Genomic DNA, 26,770 nt, shown 5'->3' with positions numbered 1-26,770 from the left:
AACTGTGAGAGAATAAGTGTCTGTTGTATGAGTTACCTAATTTGTGGTGATTTGTTCTGGAAGTCCTGGGAAACTAATATAGTAGGTACTGGTTAAAAGTGTCCAGTGAAAATACTTTGGGTTTTTCCCGTGAGTATGAAATATTTCAAAATCACAAGTTGGGAAAAAATAAAAATAAATAAAATTAAAAAAATTTTAAACTTATGCATAGGAAAAAATCAAGGACATATACCAATCAACCAAATTTATCTCCCCGTAGTTGTAAAGAGTCCCTGCCCCTCGGTGACGTCTGAAATCCTCCTGCCCTCCATGTTAAAAAGTGAGCTTAATCATCTCCCTCCCTCCTTCCCAAATTTATGCTTGGTATCTTATGAGACTTTGGTTATTGGGTAGAACCGCCAGATGTGGAGAAATGGGGAGATGATTGGAAATAATACTGCTGAGTCATGGAAATGCAGTTGGCCTTCAATAGAAGTGAGTGGAGCGAAGGTTCTAAAAAGCGGGTAAAGGAACAAAACAGATCCTCTTCTCACAAGAGTGATAGACAGCATCACTTAACAAGTCAAAGTATGAGCAAAGTCAATATTGGACCTGGATTGGGCCAAAGGAACAAAGAAGGTGTTGGCTTCACATAGAAAGGGACGTGCCAGTGGAGGAGAGGGGTCGGACCTGTCACTAAGCTTTATATCATCTAAGAAGGTTATTTAGTCTGTGGACTTGGAACTGGTCTTCCTGGGTCGGGATTCAGGGTGTCTCTTACTCTGCCTCTGTGAGTTTAGAAAACTGGGGATAATAATCGTACTTTTGCAGGGTTGTTGTAAGAAATGTAACTGCAAAATACTAAGGAGAGTTCCTGCCACCCAGCATTATGCACGTTTGAGTTGGACATTCTTCTTGAATCTCGGGCCTGGGTTAGGTACCTGGCTTCACCCACTAGTCTCAAACCATGGTGGATGCAGAAGCAGTGACTTAGAGTTTAACCCTGAAATTTTGGAATGATCACGCCCAGTATTTCAAGGTATGGGGAAAAGAATTCTGCAAACGGTACAATGACGGATAAAATTTTATTTTCTCCTTTGAAGTGTTTGTAATTTTCCAAATGTTTTACAATAAGGTAGTGCCAATTTGATAGTCAGAAAAAATGAAAGAACTAGCCATGTCCCTTTTACTCCTCATCTTCCCATCGAAAAAATGGAGGTGGTAGAGATAATGGTGGGGAGGAAAGATTATGCGTTTTGTTTTAAAGAATAAGAACATCAGTTAAGAAGCAGAAGCACTCAGATGTCCCGCAGCCCCTGCCCCAGACCTGCCCAGGCAGCTGACACTGGGGCTGGTTGCTCAGTAGGTCAGGGGAGACTCAGCGGAAAACTCGTAAAAATTAAAAAAAAGACTCAGGTTGACTTTAGTGAATTATTCTGATGAAAACACACAAGCTCAAAGAGCAAAGCAAAAGGATATCAACAAGTTTGGATGTTTATTTAATGTGGATTTATGGGCTTCATTACAAAAAAAAATTGATTAACAATAACTTACTTCCAAACAAAACCCGATGTGTATATGGTTGAAAATAAAATTGATAAACACTTCAGCAGTCATTGCACTGTCCCAGGTTTCAGAACTGTAGATCCCTAAGTGCTTTTTCATAATTTAATCCATTTTTAAAAGGGCACAATGACTAGGGAGTATGGTAGAAAAATGTTATTAAAAATATAAATATATGAAGTATCTGACTTAATGACTACCATATTGATTGCTGAATTTATCCATGTCTCTGTGTAAACAAATTAAAAAATCCCTTCTTGACACACATGATGGTCACAGATTCTTAGACACTTAAGAATCTTAAGAGGGCCCTTAAAGTATATCCAATCCAGCTCTCTATGTAAAGCAGGCACTATAACGCAATGCAAGTGATGAGTAGTCAGACCCTTAGATGAGGTCTTCAGAACTCTGTCTGAACCACCCTCGTATTACCCAAAGCTATAATAAATTGAATCATAGCACCTGCTTTTTTTTTTCCTTTATGCCACTTATCACAATTTTTCACTAGTGTGATTTTTGTTCATTGTCTAGCTTCCCACTGGACCGTAAATCTTTGAGGGCAAAAATTGTGATGACTTTGCTTGCTGCTGTATCCCTAATCCCTTCTACATAGCCTGGAACTCATCAAGTATTTGTTAAATTAATGAACACGGCTTTGGATTCTTCTCCCAATTTTAACACTACTGGAAACTAAAGGTCATTGAGGTGTTCCTCAAAGCTGATAAATATCAGTGTCAAGAATCAGACCCAGCTTCATTTGACCACAGAGGCCATGCCTGTCCTAGCAAGCTTCTGGGCCACCCAATTAGTTTAAAGGGAACCTATGAATTAAGCAATTTCAAATTAATAGCATGAATTTACATTCAATTCCTGCTCCCTCTCTCCAAAGCTAATAAAATGTGAATTTCAAATCTGAGTTTTAATTTTCTACAAGATGGTACTAATGCCACCTCTGGGCCTCGGTGCTTTTCTAATGCTTTACATTATATATTTCAATGTTTACACATGCTCACCATCCCTAATCGTTTCTATGGCTGTCTTTTTTCCTCTAATCAGAACCTCACAACACAGTTTAAATCAATGGTGTGCTGCATTCAGCTTGTACTGGCTCCCAGAACCCATGGTTAAATTTTCAGGGAGTTTGTGAGCTGGATGTCAAGCCACAGCCATTATTAAAAATTAAATCTACAAAAAAATAAATTATATGAAAAACAAATGAAATTTCGGTGGAGAAAAATAAGCTTTTAAATAAATGGTGCTAGAACAATTGGACATCCACGGGCAAAAAAATAACTTTGACTTAAAACCTCATACCATACAAAAATATTAACTCAAAATGGATTGTGGATTTAAATTTAAAATGCAAAATTTTAAAACTTTTATAAGAAAACATAGGAGAAAATCTTTAGGATCTAAACCTACATGAGGAGTCCTGAGACATTACGTTAAAGGCATGATCCATAAAAGAAAGAATTGATAAATTTACCTTCATCAAAATTTAAGATTTTTGGGGGCTTCCCTGGTGGCGCAGTGGTTGAGAGTCTGCCTGCCGATGCAGGGGACCCGGGTTCGTGCCCCGGTCTGGGAAGATCCCACATGCCGCAGAGCGGCTAGGCCCGTGAGTCATGGTCGCTGAGCCTGCGCGTCCGGAACCTGTGCTCCGCAACGGGAGAGGCCACAACAGTGAGAGGCCCGCGTACCGCAAAAAAAAAAAAAAAAAGTTTATGTAATGTATGGTTCTATATTTAAAACATTCTGGATATTTATTGTTATATTCACAATAGACATGGAGAACAGATTAAGGGTTATGAGAGACGAGGATGGAGTGGTGACAATCTAAAGAGAAAACGCAAGGGAATTCCTTTGTGATGATGGGACATTTATGTATCCTGAATGTCCTGGTGGTTATACAAATCTATACATGGGATAAAACTGCACACATACCACACATGTACACAAACACACACACCCAACAAACGAATCCATATTAAAATGGTGATAGCTGATTAATGTCTTTAGTAGTATTGTATGAGTCTCAGTTTCCTGTTTATGGTATTGTATTACGGTCATGTAAGATGTCAACACTGGGGGAAGCTGGGTAAGGGGTATGTGGGACCCTGTACTGTTTTTGCAAATTCCCGTGTGTCTATAATTACTTCAAAATAAAAAGTAAACGAAACAAATGCAGAAGAAATAAATACTTAAGACATCACTTTCTAATTGCTTTACAACATTTTAGTATTAACTATGCCTTGAAGTTATTCACATCCACTCTATGCTGGTTATATCAGTCAGCTCAGGCTACCGTAACACAACACCAGAGACTGAGTGGCTTAAACAACAGACATTTCTCACAGTCCTGGAGACTGGGGAGTTCACGATCAAGGTGCTGGGCAGATCTGGTTGCTGGTAAGAGCTCTTTTCCTGGCCTGTAGATGACAGTCTTCTAGCTGCGGCTGTGTCCTTACATGGCAGAGAGCAAGCAAGCTGTGGTGTTTTTTCCACTTCTAATAGGGACACTAATCTTATCATGGGAGCCCTACCCTCATGACCTCATCTTAATTTAATTACCTCCCAATGGCCCCACCTTCAACTACAATCACACTAGGAGTTAGGGCTTCAACATACAAATTTTAGGGGGATACAAACATTCAGTCCATAACAGTGGAAATATCATACAAGTTCTGCTACTACGCCTCTCTTCCCTACTCTGCATTCAATGATATCTCATTGGTAGCTGGAAACCAGCCATATGAGAGTGTTTATATCACAGAAATAAGTACGCACTACAAATCAGAACTTGGTTTATTGTACAGCTGATTGCAAAAAAAGTAATGGAGAAAATGTTAATATTGTAAATTAAGCTTTAAAGTGTGCTATGTCTGTAACCATTACATCATGAATAGCATCAAATTGAAAAAAGTCTTCTATTATTTGAAAACTACTGTTTGATTCTGCAAAGAAGTTACGTTTTGATTCAGGTTTGTCCTGAGTGAGAAAAGTTCCAACACTGGTCTTTTTTGTTTCTCTTTCTTCTAATTAGGTAACCAAAAATATCAACCACATTCATGTTGGGACTATACTCATTCATTAATTGCAACCACAGATTGTCTACAGGCACAAGAATTTTGAAAAAATCAATGAAAGCATTCTGTGAGGACCAGTTGGCTATATGGAATTTACAACAAAGCGTATTGTATATTAGTATCTTAGTAGTAGTAGTATTTTATTATTGTTTCTAAAGTGTGTACTGCCTTTCGAGCAATAAAATTCATAATAAACTGAAGCATGGACATATGCACATTTTAAAAGAGCGCTAGTATGTAAACATTTACTGGCACAACGTTAGTTTAAGTCCAATCCTCTCTCTTACTTCAGTGGAGACAAATCACCACTCCCCTTTAAAGTGGTGATGTAGGTTACCTGTGCCACATCAGGATTTTACCATTTGCAGATGTTCTGTTTCTGGGAGACTGATTTGACTTCCTGTATGTTCAGATATGTATGTTCAGAATCAACGACCTCCTACAACTGTAAACCCTTTTGACTTTAAAGGAAGATGCTCTAGTTTCTCCCATGAAGAGTCTCACTGTGGGCTGGGTCAGTTCCACTTTGCTTTTAGCTTAGACGCCAAATTTCCAAGTTTTCTAGTGGTTTTTCCATTTCTTTTGGTATAACAATATCTGAAAGCAAGATTTCTTTACAACTGGTGGTTCATGGGATTAGTCACCTTGGGCCTTTACCTACTAAATATTTTACACTCAGTGTCCCTTTGCTGTGGCATATACTGGTCAGAGATCAAACTTCCCAACCAATTTGCTGTTGGTTCCATGTGTAGCTACTTTCGGGCTCTGTGCTTCTGTTTATTCTGGAAGGCCTTTCACCCCGATTCCAGTGCCCAGCACCTACCCTTCTATCGAGGTTCAGTTCAGCTACCTTGCCTTTCCTTTCCTAATCCATTCAGTATGGAAAAAAATCATCCTTTTCTCTGAATTCCTCAATATAGCCAAATCTTTCTTCTGACATCTTCTCCCTTATACTGCTGTCACATAAATCTGTGGCTTATGTCAGAGGTTTCTATTATCTCCTTGAGGAAGAGCTCTTCCCTAATTTATTTCTAAATCCCACCATGGTGACTAGTTTAATGCCCATACATAGTTAAGACTTTTGAAAAATTGGTTCAGCGGAATGAGTGGACTATATGTCACCAAATGAACAAGTGAGTTCATCTCCTTAAGCCTCAGTTTTCTTACCTGTAAGTTAGGAATGATAATCAAGAGATTATATCTTATAGTTATTGTAAAAAACAGAGATAAGATATATAAAATGACTAGCACAGTGCCTGGTTAATGGTGGCTGCTCAATAAATGGTGTGTGTGTGTGTGTGTGTGTGTGTGTGTGTGTGTGTGTAATACATAAGATACACATATAACATAAATATGTGGTATATATAATTACCATTGCTGGCACTATCATTACCATATGACTATTATTGATACCAGGTTCAAGTTTCAGTGAGTGTGTCTATGAATTCTCTAGCACAGTGTGGTGTAAGAGCTTAGGCCTGTAAGTCAGGAGTCAGACAGAAGATGCAAGTTTTCATCTCAGATCTGCCCAATGTTCATGATCTTGGGCTAGTCAAGCTCCCTGAGCTTCAGTTCCTTTATCTGCAAAATATGTGTGTGAATGCAAGGAGAAGGCTGAGCCTCTTTGAAGGTCTGTCCCTCCACGATACCACGTGGCAAGTCCTCTTGGGTGAACTGGGCTCCCAGTGACAGGCAGCGCACTGCCTTCAATAACTGCCTCTCTCTAAACCCTCAGCAACGGGTTAAGTACCCTTTGGCAAGGCTGTCTCGGTGATGTACGCATGGGTGCAGAGATCCCCAGCCATTCCACTTGTTGACTTTACTGGCTGGAGAAGGATTATTTCCTTCTTCATTCTGTGACTACAGTGAACATTTGGAAGTTGTAGGGGAAAAAATCAATGCCAGAGAGTTCTGGAGGTGACATATCTAATACTTTTCTCTTGGCAAGTCTCTGCAGGGGGGATGCCTCTGAAGTTGATCACTCTGATGACAGTGTACCAGTGCATCCTCCCTGCAGGCCCCATGTGACACAGGGCTGGGGACCTCAATTACAGAGGTAGGAACACAGAAGTCCAGAATAACCGGGTGTCTCAGCTGAGAGAGGCCTGTCTAGTCTAAGCATTCGATTTTACACATGAGGAAACTGAAGGTCAGAGGGGCCAAAGGACTCCTTCAAGGTCGCAGAGCTAGTTAATGGAAGAGCTGGGTCTAGGAAGTGCACCTCCTGGAGTCCTGGCTCACAGCTTCTGCTCCCACTTCAGTCCCACCTGCTGTGGGCCAGCATCACGGCTGGCCAGGAGCCTCTCTGATGGCAAAAGTGAGTTCCAAACAGGCACCAATGAACATCGTCTTCTCCCCTGCCCCCCAGGTCTCAAATAAAATCTGACTGTTGGAGAGAGTTGAAGTTGGCTTTGGGAAAAACTAATTCCAATTTTTAACTCCCATGAGAACAGTGAAAATTGTTGTCTTTAATGCATATGCCACCCCATCCTGGATGTGATTATTCAGGAGCAGTGAGCAACTGGTGCCTCAGGGGCCCTTTTCCTTTTCTGGCTGAGCACAGACCCAGCGACGCACCTCAGGGCGTGGCTTACAAGAAACAGTAGTTATGTTTCCTGTAACGTATCTGCCCAGACTCAGACGGCAGCTGCTGACCGTGAGCTCCTAGAGAAGAGTACAGCCCAAGCATCAACCTGGCACAAGAGCCGGCACCTGGAAGACATTCAAAATGTTGGTTGGATGAGTCCAGAAAGTGTCACTCATGCTGGTGACCCCAATGTCACAGAATATGTAGAATATGAAAAGGCTCTTTTCATATAATAATAGCTGCCCTTTAACAAATGAAGATGAGGTTGAAAACGAGTCACTTGAGCTTAAGGAAGCTTATGGTTCTTGATATGTTTTGGAGTAAGAAAACCAGACATACATTTTATCAGATTCACTATAGTGGGAGTAGTCACATGGGAGGAAGGGAAGTAGAGTGAGAAGTATATTCTTGTTTATAGTCTTATTTCAATAGTTTTCGTTCTCTCTTTTTTCACTCATTAATCAAATGATGTGTGGGATGATCTGGAGTCTCTAACATTGGAATATGGTGCTATTCTGGAAATCTGTGCTCTGGGGCTTGGTAGGAGACGTAGTATTCCCATTTACTCTCTCTCTCTCTCTCTCATTCTCACTGGCCAGTTCTCTTTCTTTGGGGGGATGTTGGTTCTGAGGAGAGAAATCAGGGAGCTGATCACTTAGGTAGGAGGAGCTTACAGGAGTCAGAAAGTCTTCTGAGGCAGAGACGTCTAAGTCCCACTTCATGTCCCCTTGCTGGCCCAAACTCCCTTAGGTTGGGATAATGTGGCTGAGTTACAATCAATGAAATGTGGAAGAAGTGTCACGAGGGCACTTCTTGGCCCCTACAGACATGTGGGGAAACTTTTGGCTTCCTCTTTTCTTGACACAGCAACCTTGCAGGCCACAGGATAGGAGAGGGTCACCTGATTCACTCTGGACTTTGAGTGAAGAATAAAATCCTCAGTGTCTTAAACAATTTACTCATTGAGGTTTATTTATTACTGAAGCATAGCCTACCTTATCCTGACCTTTCTTCTAATTTATCAAGCCCATTGCATCTGAGGATGACAAGGTGGGGCAGAATGCAGGACAGGAGACTTCTTCAGGATTCAACGTTTTGCACTTTTTTTTTAGAGATCCTCTCCTGTTATCCTGCTTAGAAACATAAATGTGTCAGCGCAGGATACAGGGATTTGAGGGGAATTTATACACATGCCCAAATTTTCTCTTCTGGCCCTAGTTTCCCCAAGTGTTCCCTTCTTGTTTTAATATGTACTAAAAAAAAACACCCTTATAAGATAAAAGATAAACTTTGAAGGTGAATTAAATACTTTGGTAAACTTTCAATAATTTTGTAACTTTTTAATAATCATGATCTTTTAACTTTAACAATCCCTCATTTAAAGTTACTAATTTTCCTTAAGAAAACAGGGGATAAGCTTCATGACATTGGTCTTGGCAGTGATTTCATGGACCTGACATCAAAAGCATTGGCAACAAAAGCAAAAATAGACAAGTGGGATTACCTCAAACTAAAAAGCTTCTGCACAGCAAAGAAAACAATCCTATCTCCTGTCTCATTTCTTTTTCCTTCTCAGCCTTTCAGCCCCACTCCTTCCTTCTGAATTACATAGCCTTATGGTTAATCATTTTAATGTGCAGATTAATTCTGGGTCTTCATGTCCTGTCCGCAGCTGACAGAAATGAAGGTAATGAAGGAAGAGAAGATTCTGAGTCATTTACCTCTCCTCCCCCAAGACATTTTTTATTAGATATCACAAAGCAAAGAAATCAAACCCCTTTGCCATTGATCAAGCCATGTTCAGGCTCTAGATTGCCAACTAGTAGATACTCCTTGACTGCTCCAAATTATAGATTTAAGTCTTTACAAAACAAGGATCTACTTTTGTGGGAAGAAGAACAGTTCTGCGATAAAGTGTTGGTTCAGTTATTAGCAGACCAAGTACTCCCACACTTGACACACCAACCCCACACACCATGTCTGTGTCAACTAAAGTAGGGAAGCCAGTGTCCCTCAGAGGGCAAAGGTTCACAGTACAGATGCCCACTCACAATCCCTAGCTGTGAAAGCATCAATTCCTGCAACATCAGCAGTTCAGAATGTTCTAATTAATCCATCATTAATTAGGTCCAAAGACATTCTTATTACCACTAACATGGTGTCATCACAAAATACTGCCAGTGAATCATCAAATGCATTGAAAATAAAATGTGAAGATAATAATGACCATGATAATTTGTAATCTAGCCTTGATGCATATAACATGCATACTTGGTTTTAAATCCATTGTACTGAGGTTAAACATGCATGCTGGCTGTTTCCAAGCTGTGTTTTAGAAAAACAGTATTTAATGAGTAAATATGGTTATCATAATTTTCAATTAAAAAAAAAAAGAAGATACCAATTGAGTTTCTTACTACAATATCTGAAATAAAAACTAATTTTCCTCTTGAAAAAAAAATAAATAAAGTTACTAATTTAGTTTAAAGAGTTGTTGAAATAAATGTCTAGGTCCAAGATGGAGCTGCTTCTGCCTTGGGTGCCATGTCAGCAAACTGAAACATGTAACTTTCAAGTCCCTATAAATGTTCCACCTGACCAGAAATGCAGCATATACAGTCAACCAATCCCCACATGCCAAGCCAACTCGGGGCTCTATACATATTCCCTTTTCCTTATTCATTTAAAATTTCCCTTCTCTATTCCTCATTCTTTATCCTATAAAAGCTTCCTGCCTTCCAGTCCATTTTGAGGTTCTCTGGACCCTTGGGAATGGAGACTGTTTGCTTCATGAAGTGTTAAATAAAGTTTGTATCATCTAAATTGTTTTCTTTAATTATTTTAAGAGAGCTTAATCTCTACTTATTTCCTGTTACATGATAGAGAAGAAATTTCTTTTTTTTTAATATATTTATTTGTTTTATTTATTTATTTTTGGCTGCTGTGCGCAGGCTTTCTCTAGTTGTGACAAGTGGGGGTTACTCTTCTTTGCGATGCATGGGTTTCTCATTGCGATGGATTCTTTTGCTGCAGAGCATGGGCTCTAGGTGCATGGGTTTCAGTAGTTGTGGTTTGCGGGCTCTAGAGTGCAGGCTCAGCAGTTGTGGCCCACGGGCTTAGCTGCTCCGTGGCATGTGGGATCTTCTAGGACCAGGGCTCGAACCCATGTCCCCTGCACTGGCAGGCGGATTCTTAACCACTGCACCATTAGGGAAGCTCCCAGAAAAAATGTTTTTAAAGCTACAGGATACAGATTTTAGACCAGGATTATTTATATTATCATCAACCTAGATGTATAAAATATTATTCATCCTAAACTTCAGTTAATGTCTAATGGAAAAAAAAAAAGCAAATGTAGGAACTCTCGACCTGGCTGCATTTTTATTCTCAAAGTTAGTCTGTTGCTAATAAATAAATTATTGTTATGAATTTGAATTGTTGCCCATGCAGACTGGAATCATGGATAACTGAGTAAATAAAAATGTGTTTGAGTTTGGATCGGTACGTTTTATGAGCCTAGAATTTCACAAGAGGAACTGAACTCAGCTAGTACTTCGGAAACCGGGGCCCCTGCTAAAACCGAGTTCCCCTGACAAGTATGATTAACCTCTCTATCTAAAACTTAATTCCCTTTCTTGTCCCACACCTGTTCCCCTCAGGAGTAAGAAGTATTAAAGAAAAGGGGGGGATTGAAATTGAGCAGGACCCTGTGAGGCCCTCCCATGTACAAAAGTGTCTGCGTTCCTCACCCTTTCTTGTCTGTAGAAAAGATTTTAGTCTCCTATGCCTTCCCTGAGCTCCAAAGAGAAGACTCAAACGGTTACTAATTAGAGAAGTGATGGAATGCAGAAACAAAGGAAAAGCAATTAGACAAGATAGCTTGAACAACAGTTTAGTGATAAGACAGAATCCTCCTGAAGGAATATACATAACAGTCTGATGCATATCTTTGAGCTGTTATGCAGAAATTAAGACCCCTGACCAGGTGGAGGATGGTGACAACGTGCTGACCCCAGACTGGTTGGAACGGGAAAGTTGATTGATATTCCTAAAATTCCACCTTGTCACCTAACCACCACCCTAATCAAAAGAAAGTCATGCACCCTGCAACCCTCACCCCAACGTTGCCTTTAAAAACCTTCCCTGAAAACCATAGAGGAATTTGGGTCTTTTGAGCATGAGCTGCCCATTCTCCTTGCTTTGCACCCTGCAAATAGACACTGTACTTTCCTTCACAGAAGTTTTGTGTCAGTTGATTGGCTTTGCTGGGTGGTGGGTGGGCGAACCCAAGTTTGGTTCAGTAACACTTCCATATACTAATTCATATCTACTTAATTTTGTAATTTGGTAGGATGCCAACCTATCCATTCAGGGATAGGCACATCTATTTGAAAATAGTTAAGTTACATGTACAAAAAAATGTATGTCTGCTTATCCTTATGTACATAGAATGCATCATTAAATTTAGACGGAAAAACATGAATCCCAAATCACTTAAATTCCTAGGTAAAGTCATCTAAAGTATTAAAACTAAACAATTTAAACTTTTTTATCATCCACAAACCATTCTGGCCCACTCTTGCAAAAAAAGCTCACAAGGCAATTTGGGTTGGAGGCATTTTTCTTCGTTAATTCTTCCAAATGCAGCTTTGTATTAGCATGCTCAGTAAAGCAAGTAACACTTCCACTTGATTGCTTGAGACCATTCTTGACCCTCATTTCATTCTATTTGGAGGTAATTGCTTGCTGCTAATGCAAAGTGCTAAAGACAGCCTTAAACTCTGTTGAATTATTATGTAGATTGGGAATCAGACCTCCCAATTCTTCTCTTAAAACAGCATCATAACTCTAATCTCTACTTTGTCAAATTCAAAAGTCTACCTATTTTTGAGTGAAAACTTCTTACTTAAAATAAGATATTGGTCCTGGACCTGGTGGAGGAAATGGGTGAGTTTCTTTGGGAATGAGGTCAGGAAAGAATAAGTCAGCAATAAGGGAGGTGAAGTAGATACTTTCAGGATCTAATATACCTCAGAATTGTGGAATGTAGCTCTTACTCTCTTTTTTTCATACCTGGTGTACTGAAAATATAATAGAAGATTGTTTAGGCAATCTAAATAGCAACTCTAAATTCAACCACAGTCACTGGATAAGTTTTTGTTTTATCTAAATCTAGATGAAAACTCTGAATATCAACTCATTTAAATTCAAACCAGTCATGTCTGTATACTAAGAAGTCATCTCTGGATTAATAGTATTTACAGTAAAATGGAACAGGGTTTCTCTTAGCCTCATTCCGGGAATGAATAAAAAACAACAGTAAAAGGCTATTTTTTCTGTGAATACCTAAATGACTTCACAGCCATTACTCCACTCAGAGGAAAAATGATTCTCATAGCACAGCAAGGGGGAGAGAATGCTTGGCTTCTGTTAAGAGTAATGGAGGTTGGGATGCAAAGTTCAGTTGTCAGGAAAGAAATAGTTGCCACAGGCCTGGAGAACAGGAGGAAAATTTACTAATTAGTTCTTCCTAAACCAAGAAGCTTATTATTTAACTCTCCCTCCTTCACGAGGAAGTAAAGCACGGGATCATATATATTCCTGAAAAGGGTAAACGAAATATTTTCCAAAAATTAAAATAAGATGGCAAATGCAATAATAGAAGCTTAAATATATGGGGTTGTACATTCATTCTTTTTTCACAATGTAGAAAATTTAAGTCTACAAAATGTAGAACTATTTGACACCTGAAAAATTGGAAATAGCGAGGGATGATTTATCACCCCCGTTCCTCCCGGGAGGGCAGGGCCAAGCACATTTTCTACTGCATGCCTACTACTTTCCATTTTCTAAAATTATGCTTCTGGTCTTATCAAAACACTATTTTGACACAGCCTTTTTAATCTTCCTTTTTTTCTCCCGCAAAATCACCTCAGGCATCACAAACCCATTTTATTGGAAACCGCAATCTTGTACTTAACAACTCAGCGTTAACCCCGGGCCCTCTGGACACCCTTTATCAGGTTTAGGTGAGTCCTGGAATCTTAGAACTCCCGACGGGGCTCGGGACAGTAAGGAGGGTTTTACAGACCCTCGCCGTGTAGGGCCCACGCCACAGCTGCTTCACCCTGTGACTGGCGTGGCACTGGCACTTCTACTGAGTCAATCCCAGTTTCCCAGGAGAACCACTCTTGAGTCGGGCCCAAGCTGCCCAGCAACCCCTAAGGCAGCAGTGCCATGGTCTGTCGTGAGCTTCCTGGCCTCTTTTTTTAACCAAAGATGGTCAGATGTTCACCTAAGTTGGTTTTCCTCAATTTGCTAAGATCCAAATGTAAGGAAAAGACAATTTCTCCTCAGGGGAATTCTGGAGAGAAAAAGCTATAACTACAGATCCAAAAAAAATGCTGGGGAAGACAAACTGGGAGAGAGAAGCAGAGAGCGGTTTCCAGGGGAAATCGGTGTCATTAGGCTGATGCTAAAATCTCCTGTGAACCTTAAAGCTTGTCCTTATTCAAGGAAGCTGCTTTACAGGCAATGTGCTAGCTTATTTCCACAAATGAATTCGTTTGGAAGGATAGTTTTTCAGATTATAATTCACTCATTCATTCATTTGCTTGCCAGTGAGTATATACTCAATAACTGCATATGCCAGACTCTGTGTAAAGCCCTGAGGATACACAGTGAGCAAATGGACAAGCATCCCTACCTCCATGTGGCTCACATTCTCAGGGGTGGGTAAGGGGTGCAGAATAAATAATTAGGTGGATAAGAAAGGAAGATAGAGAGGGGGCAATCTAACTTATTCTTGGTACCTTAAATACTTTTTATACTCAGCCTCCTTGGGCCTATGATTAAACAAAAATTCTTTGCTGAACAAAGCTTTCCCTTTTTCATAATAACTATCACATTTCTTAGCTCCGGATCATCTTGACCTATAAACTGTTAGCTGTGGAAGTGACCTAATAGCCATCTATTTCTCTCTTTTAAAAAGTGAAAGCAATTCCACAGGAATTGTTGCCAGCATTCTCAGACAGAACCAGGACACGTTTACTACTAGATTTCTGGCACCGTATATCAGGGGAAGCACTTCTGCATCCTACCAGGATGAAAGCTATCACCTTGGGCACCCTTAGGGTAAGAGAAGCAGCAGTGGGGACACACAGGCCTCCTCTCTTTTGATGGGTCTACACTCAAACCCTTGTACTCCTCAGCACACGACGACTAAATAAATTATCTGCTGGGCAGCCACAACCTTCCTGCTGCACCCTACGTGTGCAAACTCACACCCTACTTTCACTAAAGAACACAATATGTATTGTTGTACTCCAGAGAAATCCCATACCATTTGAAATGTGTACAACCCGAACCTTGGCCACTAACATGTCTTCATATTTTAGAACTGGTCTCCGTGAACTAGATGTACTGTCTTGTCACAATACTGAATTAAAAGCATGAATTACATACTGAGACATGGGGGTGGGGGGAGGGGTGCGGGTGGAAGCTTCTGGTTAAGCTCTCATGTTACTTGTATCTGATTGCTCATGGATGGAATTCGATAGTCTTCTCCCCAGCCTGCTAGAAAGAGCTGTGGTGTTGGGGGCACCTGGATTTAGAAGTACTTCAGGACTGCCTGCTGTAGGCCCTGTCATTATGTTGATGGTAATGTGAACTCCTCAGCATGAGAAATTATATGCCACAAAGATAAACTCAGGTCTATTTTAGAAGGAGCTGCCAACCAAGTTTTCTGAATGCTGCCTGTTATATGTTCAGTGCAAACCACTGAGCACAACACTGTATGTTTCAGAAGGAACAGAGGTAGTTCCTAAGAGATTTGTGTGATACAAGAAATTACCCAATGTCTGACTCATCACCCAAGCTTACTGAGTTGACAATCCTGACATTTGGTCACCGTAGCCACAGCTTCTGTATCTTGCCTCCAACTGCTACTTAACTAAAGCTGTGCCCAGTAATGACAATTTTTAGTTAATACTCACAATAAAAATGCTAATTTTTTGAGGCTCCAAATAAGTTTTCAGTGAATCTCTACAAGCATAACTAAGCCATCCAGTGAAACCAGCTACGATTGTCAGGTTTACGATCTTTTTTTTTTTTTTTTTTTTTGCGGTCCGCGGGCCTCTCACTGTTGTGGCCTCTCCCGTTGCGGAGCACAGGCTCCGGACGCGCAGGCTCAGCGGCCATGGCTCACGGGCCCAGCCGCTCTGCGGCATGTGGGATCTTCCCGGACCGGGGCACGAACCCATGTCCACTGCCTCGGCAGGCGGACTCTCAACCACTGCGCCACCAGGGAAGCCCAGGCTTACGATTTTTGTGTTTGGATTTTATTTTTATTATGAACCCAAAAAGGCAGGTGGCAGAAAAGTGAGGAGCCAGCGAAGACAGAATAGGTGCACTCCAAAGCTTGTAGCTAAGCTTGGCATGAAAGGGAAAGGTGTTTGCAGCTGCCATGTGGTGTGGACCTAACTTATCATCATTTTCATCAAATGTGAGGTGAGGTATTTCGAAGAGAGGCAGTGTAGGTACAGCAGACTTTTCCAGCTGGGGCAAAAGACCAGATTTAGCTTTCCGGTTTACCACTCACTATGTGACTTGGGCAAGTTATTTTACTTCTAAGGATCTCAGGTTTCATCACCCTGAGGGAGCCAGATGGCATCATTTCTAAGGTCCCTTCCATTTAATACATGTTTGAAACAGCCTGTCATAAAAAAGCACACGAACACAAGTCTGTGTGAGCTAACATTTATTATTATTTGATACGTACAAGTACCACACTTGTGCTCCATTATGTCCGTCTTATTTATTTATGAAGACTTCAGGACCTAATAAGCGTAATAATACTGACAACAACTAGTGTTTATTGAACACTTATTTCATGCCAGGTTGCATACTAATGGGTCTGACTTTACCTGAACTCCGAAGTCCTTCCTCTCTAACATCTGGTCACCACAGCCACATCTTCTGTATCTTGTCTCCAACTGCTCCTTAAACTAGAGCTGTGCCCCGTAATAACAATTTTAATTTAATACTCATAATTAAAATGTTAATTCTGTTAAATGCCTCAAATACAAGTTTTAGTGAAACTATACGTGCATAACGAAGCTACAACAACTCAGTGAAGCTGGCTATGGGTGCCAGTCTTACGATACCTGAGTTTCACACGCATTTGCACGTGCAAAACTAAATAATCATCACAGTGACTCTATGAGGGAGACACTCTGATTACTCCCATTTTCAGATAAGGAAATTGAGGCCTGTAGAGGTTCATTAACTTATGCAAAGTCATTCAGCAAGTAGGTGGCAGTCATGATTCAAATTCCGGAGACTTACTTTTATTGGAATATAAATTCCATGAAAGTAGCGACTAGGTCTGTCTTGTTTGCCTCTGCCTCTCCAGTGTCTGCCACACGGCAGGTGATCAGTAAATACTTGTGGAATGAATGAAGGTCTAACGCATATCCCTTACTCTCAACGACTCTCCCGGATACATCATATAATCAACCCTCTCAGTGATCTTGTAAGAGGCTGCAAGGGAGACCCCACTTGTGAGCACAGGTAGATTAGCATAATTCTAACTCCACTCTTGGAAAACCAAGTGAAACCAGTGTACATTTTGTAGACCCTGGGCCCCCTCCTCCTGCACAAAGGATGATGGAGCTGTGGGATATTTGTGTCAGGGAATAAGCCTGCTTTCCTTGGCCTTTGCTCTGGAAATGACATTCTCATTGACAGTGGGTCCTGATTTTGCAAGGAAAAGTCAGCTGTTTGATCAGTTGTGTGAGTGACCATCTCTTGTGGGAGCTATGATTAGTTTTCATCCTGCCTCTGTCTTTTGACCACCAATAAGACTGTTTCGCTTTCCTATCACCAGAACTGGCTCCCTGTTAATGCATTTCCAGCCCTAACAGAAAAGAAATGAGAAGGGAGATGGCGTGAGTGTCCCCATGGCGCTCAACCTGCTAACACTAATGTTGAGCAGGGCCATCCATCCCGTTAGAGTTGACAGAGCATCCCTGAGACAGAGCGGATGCCACAGCTGAAGCCGCAAGCGCCCAGAGTGCAGCCATGTCCATCCAAAACACAAGTATGAGAAGGCAGCCTCCTGGAGGAGAGGTTTGCTGCAAATTGAAAATATTCAGCTCTGTGGAATCCAAACGGATTGATTGTTTAGTAAATATTTCATTGAGAACATGAGCTGTGGAATTTGGATGCTTAAGTGATGCAGATAATTAAATGTAAATAATTAAAAATTAATAACGTTTGAAATGTTAAGTATAATGAGACAGGCGATATATCAGTAATAAAGGGGTTTCATTCATCCTGAAGATCCGCTCACCGCCTTCACGGCTGGGTCACAACAGAGATGGCCTGCGTCAGTTCCTGGCTGTTCCAGGGATGCAACACTTCATTCCAATTTGGCAAAAGCACTGCCAACAGATGCTTTCTGGTCCTTGTCACTATAGTACGGGGATCTTTACAAAAGCTCTACCCAGAGCAGTTACTGGGGTGTGTGTCAAGAGGGGCAGGGGAGATTCTGTAAATGTATTGCCAGAAATCATACCTCCAGTCTGAGGGCGCTAGAACCGAAACAGAGACGAATCCACGTTTGTTTAGTGAATTATGTAATGGAAATAAGCTCCCTGGAGAGTTGTTCCATTTAGTCTTTTCTCGTGCTCTCGCTCTCTCATCTTCAATCATTTCCCTTTTCCTCTCCAGTAGCTACTTGTCTTCAGTCTAAAAATAGTATGCTCAAGTGTTCCTCGTCGTACAAAGAGAATTCTCTCATTGTCGTACAAAGAGAATTCTCTCAACGTGCCTCCCTGTAAAAGCTGCTCCTCTCTCCTTTCTTTCCCCATCAAATTTCTTGAAAGAGTGGAGCACGTTCCCTCCTCCCTCTCTGCAGCCCCGTTTCCCTGTGTGGCAGCCTGCCCCTGCCCTCACCATACCATGCACAAACTGCTCCTGGCAGAGCTACCAGTGCTGTACTGCTCCATAAATCCAATGCTCTCTTAGGACCTCTCCATTGCATCTCACACTCGTGACTCTGCTTTTCTGAAATCCTCCCGTCCTCTGGTTTCAGCTCTAACATTTTCTTCTGATGCTCCATCTACCTCTCTGGTGACCACTTTTTAGTTCCTAGCCTGCCCTCAAAAGTGAGCTTTTCCCCTAAATTCTTTCCTTCTCTACACAAGGGCCTGCAAGTGAAAATCCAACAGAGAGAAAGCAGGAAACATAAACGTGTGGAATGGTTGGGATAGGAGGGGGTGTAAAGACAATAGGGAGTGGTGCAGGCTGTGGCTAACGGATACTGAATACCCTTGTGCTAAAGCCATTCAAATTGGAATACAGTCATTTTGATCTCTTCAGGGCCCTTGCTGAGAGCAAGGAATTGCAAGTATAAATATTATTGGTCGGGTAGGACAGAGGAGGAAAAGGAATGTTTCTTTTATGTGTCCCCCTGGTGAAGATGAGACTGATATCAATACCTGGGACAGGTTCGTGTTCGTTTTCTACTGGTTTTTCTCATCATCTGACACCAAGGAGTAACAGTTGCTGAGCGCAAAGTACACAAAGTACATTCATTCCGTTCTTCCTTTATGGCTGCATACACTCTGGCTTGGAAATACTTATTGGGTGTTTGCCTTAATTAGTACATTTTCTCTTTCTTCTTCAACTCAGCAGCCTCAACCCTTCCTCACACCACCTTCTATCAAGCTGTTAGTCATTCTCTTTTTTAAAAACATTTATTGAGAATTTAAAATGGTTTTAAACTGTGAATGAAAGAAAATATTTGCAAATTATATAGCTGATAAGAGGTTAATATCCAAAGTATATAAGGAACTCATACAACTCAATAGCAAAATAACACAAACAATTCAATTAAAAAATGGGCAGAGGAACTGAATAGGCATTTTTCCAAAGAAGACCTACAGATGCCAAGGGGCACATGAAAAAGTGCTCAACATCACTAATCATCAGGGAAATGCAAATGCTATCACCTCACACCTATCAGAATGACTATCATCAAAAAGACAAGAAACAACAAGTGTTGGTGAGAATGCAGAAAAAGGAAACGTTTGCACACTGTTGGTGGGAAGGTGAGCTGGTGCAGCCACTATGGAAAACAGTATGAAAGTTCCATTAAATAAAGCTACCATATGATCCAGCAATCCTACTTCTGGGTACATAGCCAAAGGAAATAAAAACAGGATATCAAAGAGAGATCTACATTCCCGTGTTTACCCCAGCATTATTCGCAATAGCCAATTGTGCCCATCAGCGAATGAATGGATAAAGAAGATGTGGTATATATACACAATGGAATATTACCCAGCCATGAGAAAGAGGGAAATCCTGCCATCTGCAACAACGTGGATGGAACCTGAGGGGACTGTGCTATGTGAAACAAGGTGGACAGATAAAAATAAATACTGCATAATATCACTTATATGAGAAATTTTTTAAAAAAAGCCAAACCCTTAAAAACAGAGAGTAGAAAAGTGGTTGCCATGGGCTGAGAGGGGGTGGATTAGGGGGAGAAATAGGAAAAAGTTGGTAAAAGGGTACAGACTTTCAGCTATAAGATCAATAAGATTTGAGGCTTTAATGTAAAACATAGTGACTATTGTTAATAACACTGTATCGTAAAATTGAAATTTGCTAAGAGAGTAAAACATAAATGTTCTCACCAAAAAAAATTATTAGGAATTTAACAAGCTTTTTAACTGTGCTGATAATTTAATAAGATTATTTTTATTTTTATTAATGTTCTGGTTACAAACATGGGTTTTGAGTGATTTGTCTCAACCTTATCTCCCCCATAAAGTCCTATTATTTTAGTGTGTGATTTTACAAAACTTTGGTCTTTCAGAAAAATCTTTTATTGTCAAATCATCAAAAACAAGAATCAAAAATAAATGACAAGCAAAACCAAAAACACCTGCAGGGCTAGTTCAGGACCTCTGCTCTACAAGCCCTCCTGAAGTAATCTTATCCTTTTTTATTTTTTGGCTTCTATTAACCACTGCTTTGTTGCTCATCCCCAGACCTATATTCTCCAGCCCAGGCCACTCTCTAGAGAGGGAGATGATATTTGATTATCTACAAAACATCTCAATGTGGCATCTCCAAGGAATGTGCCCAGAATGAACCTCCTAAACACCCCTCCCCGACCAACGACAAACAGGCACACACACAGGCCCAGCTTCCTTCCTGTTCTAAGTTGGGAGTGTGACTTCAGACTCAGGTTTTTTTTCTTTCTTTTTTTGCGGTACGCAGTCCTCTCACTGTTGTGGCCTCACCCGTTGTGGAGCACAGGCTCCAGACGTGCAGGCTCAGTGGCCATGGCTCATGGGCCCAGCCGCTCCGCGGCATGTGGGATCTTCCAGGACCGGGGCACGAACCCATGTCCCCTGTATCGGCAGGCGGACTCTCAACCACTGTGCCACCAGGGAAGCCCCAGACGCAGTTTTGAGTCTCTACTCTCTCCTACCTTCCACCTTCAGTGGGTCACGAAGTCCTATCAATTCTCACTTTGTTTTTGTTTGTTTTTTTCTTTGTTTTTTAAATTGAAGTATAGTTGATTTACAATGTTGTGTTAGTTTCAGGTGTACAGCAAAGTGAGTCAGTTATACATATATAAGTATCTTTTTTCAGATTGTTTAGCACAGGGAACTATACTCAATATTTTGTAATAACCTATAAGAGAAAAAAATCAGTTCTCACTTTCCAATAGCTTTTACTTTCGACCATCTGCACCAAATTCTGCTGTCACTTCCCTCCTTGGAGACTCATCTTTTGCCTGAAGAAATCCACTGTTTCTCTGACTCCATCCCTTCTTTGCACCAGTGTAGCTTACACACTGAGGTTTCAGACAGACTGAGAGATAGACAGGAAGGGGAATTGATGGAAGATGAAATAAGCTCAACTTTCCATTCTGGACAGGATCAGGCTTAGCTCTTCATGGGCCTTTTTGAAGGGAATGAGTTATGAATTGTTATTGTTCAGCTAAATCGGAGAAGAAAAAAGTCAGACAATATCCTAAGAATCAACTAGATTTGATGGCTGTCAACAGTGAATGAGGCTGATTTTCTGAGCATCTGGTGCTTAGATGGTGGTTGGGAGATATTTGCTGAATGAAGGCTGGAACACACGGCACTGGTGCCTTAGGAACCTGCAAACTCCCTGCCCGTTGCCCCTGCACCATTTTGATTTTGGATTCTGTCTTAAAATCCTTCTATCAACAAAGAGAAAGGAGGACCTATCTGGTATCAAGTCAGAGGATGTTTATTCTCCTTCCTTGGAGAACAAGTACTGGACTGAATTTGGAGGAGTTCCTGTATCTTGGAGGTGCCAGGGAACTGAGGATGGAGTATGGGAATGACTTTGTCAACAAGGGGATACTTTCTTTTCTAGTTTTATCCCTTTTCTTCTAGTCATACTTCTGCTTCTACCCAAAGGAAGCTCTCTGAGCCTGAAAGGGTTCAAGTATTAGTTAATTATGCTTAATAAATAAGTCAGAAATTATTTGTCTACTTCTATGATTTTTAAAATTTCCATTTGAAATGGTTAGCTGGAGCAAATTTCTCTACTTCAGATTCACTCACTAACTTCCAATTACCTGACTGTTTATGAATAAGCTTCTCACCTGGCATTTAAATCTCTTCATAATAGCGCCCTACTTACCTGTCCACTTTTAGCCCTCAAACTCATTTACATAAGGACTGGCTGGAAACCACCGAGTTCTATGCTGCTTTTGGAACATATCCTATGTGTGCCCTTTTCCTGTTTCGGCTTAGTTTTTCCCCTCTGTCTGGAATGTCTTCACTTTGGCTCCTCCCACCATACTTTGAGGCCCAGATTAATTATTTCCTCCTCACGAAGACTTTCCTGGTCCCTCCCCCCATCCCCTTTAAAACTGGCTATGAGGGCTCTTTCTTCTAAATCCTAAATTACATAGGAATTCAAACAATAATTATATCAGTAAGGTATATTACATGGCCCTTCCAATACCCTTATTGTATCATTTTAGACTACAGTTCTGTTTTTAAAAACCTTTATTGTCTGTGTAATTTCTTGACACTGACCATTATGTCATAATCTGTTCTGCACCTCACTGGACAACCAAATGGCATCTTCAATTCTCAGACATGATTCCCTGTCTCCTTGGCCAGTTCCTCTTCTATAGAACTGTTACATTGAATCTTTTCAGGGTTCCATTCTGAATTCTTCTAATATCCTGTGTTTATGTTACCTGTTTCTATGGATTTAAATAATATTTGCCTACTAACAACTTCCAAATGTGCATCTTCAGTTTCAAGTTTTCATTTGGACTTCAAACCCATATAGCTAAGAGCCAGCTCAGATATCTGAGACTCAACATGTACAACTGCATTCTTAAACTTCTCTAAATCTAGGAAGGGGGAGAAAACAGAGGAGTCATTTTTAAAAAGGAAAATAACCCTTATTTAAAAAGAAGAAGATTTTCTAATGGTCCCAGAATCGCCCACTCCTAAGAAGGCCTTGGAATCATTCGGTCCATGTCCTCACCTATAGGTGAAAACCCACAACTCCTGATACAAAGTCCAATGTTCTTTCTACTACATCTCCATGTAACCTCTACTATGGGCCTTAGAAAGATCTTTAGTATCTAAGATTCATTATCAGTGGCTCAACGATTAATTCAATTTCAAAAGGTAAGACATTATAAAACTGAAAATAAATCTCACAGATTTACTCCATTTGGGCAACCTCACAAATACTATTTAATTACCTTATAATAATACTCTCTAAAGTAAGGGTTGGTCCCACAGTGGGAACTACTCCAAAGAAACGCTTCCTTCTCCTTCAGACTCCGATAGCATGTGCACATAATGTCTCAAAGAAAGAACATCCTTCAGTGAAACTTGCCGGTGAACTTTTGTCCAAGGGGAAAGGCTCATTCACAAGAAGAAACGGGCCAGTGTTTTTGGTGTGTTTGTTTTCCCTACTCTATTTTAGAGTATGAACAACCAAATAAACTGCAAGTTTGGTTCTTACTTCAAGCTGAAAGATAGATCCGTTGCTTCAAATAGAAGACAATCAATCAGATATTTACTTTAAAAATCTGGTACCAACAAAATAAAGAAAGTGATAGACTGGGACAGTATTTATAGTACATACAGCAAAGGCATAAAAGCTTAATTACAGGGCTTCCCTGGTGGCTTAGTGGTTGAGAGTCCGCCTGCCGATGCAGGGGACGCGGGTTCGTGCCCCGGTCCGGGGAGATCCCACATGCCGCGGAGCGGCTGGGCCCGTGAGCCATGGCCGCTGAGCCTGCGCGTCCGGAGCCTGTGCACTGCAACCAGAGAGGCCACAACAGTGAGAGGCCCGCGTACCACAAAAAAGAAAAAAAAGCTTAATTACATAATGAGCTTCAAGTGAATGTAAAAATAGTAAGAACCCTGGAAGATGGTCAGAGAACAAGATACAAAAGGAAATTGTGTTCAAATTTGTTGAACAAACAAATATGTGCAAAATTTTCAACCCAACTAGAGGTGTTTTTATTGAATTTTGTTTTTTTTTGAAAAACTAAGAATGTTTTTACCTCTGCAGAAGATAACCTTCCTATTACACTAGAGGAAAGTTCAGAGTGCTTGGGGAGTCTGGGCCTATTCCTGGTTCTTCACCATATTAACAAATGACTGCTCAGTCTCAACTTTGTTGAGAAATTGGTATAATGCCTCCAAGGGTTATCATCAATTGTACCTGAAATGTTCTATACAAGGTCTGGCACCAAATCCATACCTTGTAAGTGTAAGCTCATGAAAGTAGGACTTAATTTTATTCATGTCTGTACTCCCAGGGACAAGAAAGTGCCTGGGGCTTCCCTGGTGGCACAGTGGTTGAGAGTCCGCCTGCCAATGCAGGGGACATGGGTTCGTGCCCCGGTCCGGGAGGATCCCACATGCCGCGAAGCAGCTGGGCCCATGAGTCATGGCCACTGAGCCTGCGCGTCCAGAGCCTGTGCTCCGTGATGGGAGAGGCCACAACAGTGAGAGGCCCAAGTACCGCAAAAAAAAAAAAAAAATTATTAAATTTTCCCAAAAAAAAAAAAAAAAAAAAAAGAAAGTGCCTGGACTTTTCAGAGATTTAATACTAATAGTAATAATAATAATTCATGGATTATATTGCATCAAAATGATTTGAATTACCATCTTACAATAAATCTTTTTTACAAATCCCAAATATTTTACTCTAAATGCTAGGGCCAAGGGTCTTTAGGTTTTGTGCTAACTTTACAATTCAATTTTTCAACATCTGAACAAGTTTTCCTTTTCAAAAAAAAAAGAACTAACCAAGGAATTTAAATCATAATAACCATCTATACAACACAAATTTTATTCCTAAATTATTCAGATTACTTCTGGTTATTTAGCACTTCAAGGAAAAATTAAATTACCAATCTACACCTTTACATATACATATTTATTCCATTCAACAAGAGTATGCAATGCCACATCGCCACTACTGATGATTTGTGCCTAAATAATAACTCCTGAAGAGAGCTCACTGTTTTACGGGTCTTTGGTGGGATTTAAAAAAAATGAATTCTGCATGAGAGATGATATTAAAAAGGGAAAAACCCATAATTTGGTTTTTCCCCCTATCTGGACCTTGTATTGGTTTCCTTTTATTAATTTCAGCAATAGAATCGCTTAGATGTACTATTGTTATTACTCATTTCCTACATATTTCCAAAAAAAGCTTTAGAGTAGTCCATTTTAACATGCTGTCATGTCTTCAATATTTGGTTCCCTGGAAGCAGCTGTAAAATTGAGTATATATACCTAGCTCAGGATAACATACTGTGGAACCAATTTTCCTGTGACAAATAAATAAAAGTGTTTATTACCTGCCCACATACTTATTATGCAGAAGTCATTTCTATTAAATCAGAAATTAGGCGGCAAAGTGAAATCTGACTTAGGAAACAACCAAGAGCAGAATGAAATGAAATTTATTGTAGTCTAATTTGTGAACACTCTATACAGCTTTAAAATATTACCTACAGACTCATAATATAATTGATTAGCTCAAAATTTCAAAGTCATGCCTCAAGACCCCACAGAGGCTTTCTAAAAGGGGGCCATCTGTCTGTCTTTCTTTTTTTTTCTTCTTCAGGATTGCTTCAGAGGATCCGCCAAGGAAAGGCTTTCCTTTTAGCCTGTTTATAACTACCAAAATATTCACAGTATTCCCTGGGCTTTCACCACTTCTTACATCCTCAGGTTTCAGCACACAGGCCTTATTCTCAACCCAATTACCTGGATATGAAGCAGGCACTTCGCAGCTGTCACAAAACACCTATACCATTTTAGAAAGGCATTGCTATCAATAACCAAAAAAGCCGGGATTTTATCGCAGACAATATGTGAAATTGCACCTCACTGACAAAACCACTGCAGAACTCGGGTGATAATATTATTATAGTAATTACCATATGTCTTACATCAAATGCAACTCCAGTTTTATTATCATTCAGGTTTCTAGAAGGAGATAGGAGGGAGCTGTCACAGTTAGACAGTTTGTCCTCTATTCCACTGCCAGCTCCCCTCTGAAACACAGGCTTTCTATTCCACTAAAGGAAATACAATTATAACTCCATTTGCATTGAGAACAAGAGAAGCCCTGGGTTAATTACAGGTAAGGTTCTGTTTACATTCCCTGGGGCTCACCACAGCCAGATTCCATTTCTGAGGTGAAAAAAGCTGCTGGAGTTTGAACTAAAGCCACATTTTTTTTTTTAAATCCCACTCTTGAAATTCTGTGTGGCCAAAGGGAGCCTGTCACTCAAAGATCGTTCAAACGTAACCCCGGAAACCTCCATTTTCCAGAACCTGCATGTAGTTAAAGTAAGTTCAGAACCCAAAGTCTAAACAAAAGAAACAGAATATGGAGTTGGAGGCTTTCCCTGTGAAGATCAGGACAAGTGAGGGTGGTAATATGTTTATTATTAGTGTTATATAATCAATTGCTTAAAAAGGTAAGACAAAGGAGTGGTAAAAGGAGAGAGCCTGAATGCCAGTACACTAAGAGGACTATTTACTGACAAGAGACTGAGTTTCCAACAAATAATTTCCCTCATGTGTAAGGTTTCCTGGCTTCTTCTCTTCTGGTTTTCAGGATGTTTCTTGGATGAGGACAGGATGGACTGGCTGTACTAACCTCAGCTGACTTCTGGGATGTGTTTCCCACTCCTGAGTTCACAGAAGAGAATTCTTTCTCCTGATTTAGATTCAGCTTTCCAAAAATATGGACACAGCAGGTCTTATGCCAGTTGTATTCTTGCCAAGGTAATCGCAGACTGTTTAGCTGTCTGATTGCAATCTAATAATCTGAATTCTGGATAGTATTCTAGATGTCTAAAGCCAGCCTTTTCCCAGTCATTATCCATCATACCTATTTTATTTTGCTCATACTTATCACTTATAATCTGATTTTTTTTTTTTTTTTTTTTTTTTTCAGTACGGGGGCCCCCCCCTTTTTTGGCCTCCCCCCT

The 26,770-nt window shown here is 40.5% G+C and overlaps 1 protein-coding gene and 1 pseudogene across 1 annotated transcript in view; one reads left to right on the top strand and one right to left on the bottom strand.

The window, feature by feature from the left end:
- The window catches only part of ST6GALNAC5 (ST6 N-acetylgalactosaminide alpha-2,6-sialyltransferase 5), a 171,642-nt gene that overhangs the window by 79,394 nt on the left and 65,478 nt on the right, over window positions 1-26,770 (bottom strand). The gene's annotated exons all lie outside the window — the stretch shown is intronic.
- LOC112392737 (transcription initiation factor TFIID subunit 9-like) lies at window positions 6,822-9,457 on the top strand (annotated as a pseudogene).

This window comes from Neophocaena asiaeorientalis, unplaced genomic scaffold (assembly GCF_003031525.2).
Source record: "Neophocaena asiaeorientalis asiaeorientalis breed wild unplaced genomic scaffold, Neophocaena_asiaeorientalis_V1.1 scaffold15, whole genome shotgun sequence".
Classification (NCBI taxonomy): Eukaryota; Metazoa; Chordata; class Mammalia; order Artiodactyla; family Phocoenidae; genus Neophocaena; species Neophocaena asiaeorientalis.
The sequence above is the reverse complement of the archived record's forward strand: the minus strand, read 5'-3'. Positions and strand labels throughout refer to the sequence as shown.